Source organism: Hypanus sabinus, chromosome 31, assembly GCF_030144855.1.
Source record: "Hypanus sabinus isolate sHypSab1 chromosome 31, sHypSab1.hap1, whole genome shotgun sequence".
Classification (NCBI taxonomy): Eukaryota; Metazoa; Chordata; class Chondrichthyes; order Myliobatiformes; family Dasyatidae; genus Hypanus; species Hypanus sabinus.
Genome location: NC_082736.1, coordinates 4,446,855 through 4,448,965, shown reverse-complemented (window position 1 = coordinate 4,448,965; position 2,111 = coordinate 4,446,855). Strand labels below are relative to the sequence as shown.

Genomic DNA, 2,111 nt, shown 5'->3' with positions numbered 1-2,111 from the left:
GAACAGGGAATTGGGCTTTAATGGGAGAAGTTCCTTCGGCTAATCTTCGAGCGCAGTAGGTGACTGAATGGCTGGAGAAACGTGAGACACTTTCTGTGGGAAGGACACGAGTGAAAGGCTCCAGTATTGGAATCAACAAAAATCAAGATGATTCTGTTTACTCTTTTGTATTTTTATATATACATGACTTTGATGGCTCAAAAGGTTGTTCCTCGTTAGTATAGTGGTTAGTATCCCCGCCTGTCACGCGGGAGACCGGGGTTCAATTCCCCGACGGGGAGGGCTATGTAATTATACTGTATTATTATTCAAGAAGAATAATGAATTTTAAACACAAAATGCTGACGAAGGGTCTTGGCCCGAAACGTCGACTGTACTTTTTCCTATAGATGCTGCCTGGCCTGCTGCATTCCACCAGCATTTTGTGTGTGTTGCTTGAATTTCCAGCATCTGCAGATTAACTCGTGTTTGCCTAATGAATTTTAAAATGTCAGTGCGGAAAAGGAATTCGGTGTTGAAGCGATCATTTCTTTGGATATTGGAAAGGTGGAATAGCCCGGCTGCTGTGAGCTCAGGACGGTGGATCCCAGAAGAGAGAGACTTCGTGTTTAACCACTTTCCTCAAATATAACCCGAGAGTCCGTATCTCAGCACGATTCGTTGTTACACTCAGTGACAGAGTCCATCACTCCGAACACATTTAAACCGTTGCTTTTGTTGTCCGCTGTTAACTCCCGCATGGTCCCACCACTTTAGCAAAGTAACTGACCAATATCAGACCTGATGTAGAGTCTCGGTCCGAAACGTCGACTTTTCCATCGATGCTGCGTGGCCTGCTGATTTCCTTCAGCGTTTTGTGTGTGTTGCTTGGATTTCCAGCATCTGCAGATTTCTCTTGTTTGTGACCAATATTAAACGTCACCCTAGAACTCGTCATTTGCATCCTCATCTTGTTTTGGTATGGAAATGGCTCCAGGTACCCTGCTATGCAAAGGGGAACCAGGGCCTCTAACGACCTTTCTTGCCAAGTTTGACTGCACACTATCTGTAAACTTTCCTTGCCAAGGCGCGACATTAACTTGACTCGCTGTAACTTCCACACTCCCCACTTCCCTTTCGTCCTGTAAAGGACAGCATGGACAGTTGAACTGCACAGAGAATTCGGGTGTCCTCAGTGATCCTGTCATCGACTATCTGAAGAGGAGGATTGCTGAACTATAATGGAGGCAGCTGTTCTTTAAACCATCACTTCACCGAGTGCTCTCAGGAAAGACTTCAGAACAGATTTCAAAACCAGCAAGAATATAACCCTTGCCCACTGTACACTGGAGATGCACAAACTTCCCAGCAGCTAATGAAGCTAATTAGCTAGTTCCTAGCAGCTAATCAAATGGATTCCAGAGGTGATGATAGAGTGGCGTGTCTCTCCTGTCCAAACTTCTTTACCTTAGTAACTTCTACCGGGATCTTCACGATTAAATTTGTTGATGTTCCCAGATATAGCAAGGATGTTTGTGGATCATTCCAGACATTGGTGGTCGCTGTTCGCTGGCTGCCTGCAGGGAGACTAATTTCATGATTGTGTATGGTATATATACTTCCATCATAAATGTATTTTAAACGTTGATCAGCATCATTTTGTGGATAGTCGGCAACAATCGAGTTACCCAGCGCTATCAGCCTGCCTGACCTGGCTTTTACCCAGTGAGCCCCAGAGCCACTCTCAGCTCCTCAGCTTCTCCTTCATTCGGAGGAAAGCAAAGCCAAACCATCCAGTCCCACCTCATCACGGAAAGGCCACAAGCCGGACAACATCCCGGTGAATCTGCTCTGCACTGTCAGGGAGGTTCATTGCTGCTCCCAGGGATTGGCGGGGGAAGGGGGTCCAGAGCACCAGGTCACAGATCACAGTGCAATCATATTCTTCCTACAGTGTGTCGCCCAGGACTGCGCACAGTACTCCAGCGGTGTGGGAAACCAAATATGAGCAAGCTGGTGCCTGACACCTCTTTGTTAATCTAATATCTCTTCCTATTGTCATTAACTGCCACAATCCAACTCGACTCACTGTTCTTTGCCGATGCAATTAAAATTTCCAGCAAGAAATCAGC

At 46.1% G+C, this 2,111-nt stretch overlaps 1 non-coding gene across 1 annotated transcript; it reads left to right on the top strand.

Moving 5' to 3' along the window:
- The first annotated feature begins 209 nt into the window (after window positions 1–209).
- Window positions 210–281, top strand: trnad-guc (transfer RNA aspartic acid (anticodon GUC)). Its single transcript has one exon. It is a non-coding gene; the product is annotated as a tRNA-Asp (tRNA).
- Window positions 282–2,111: the final 1,830 nt, after the last annotated feature.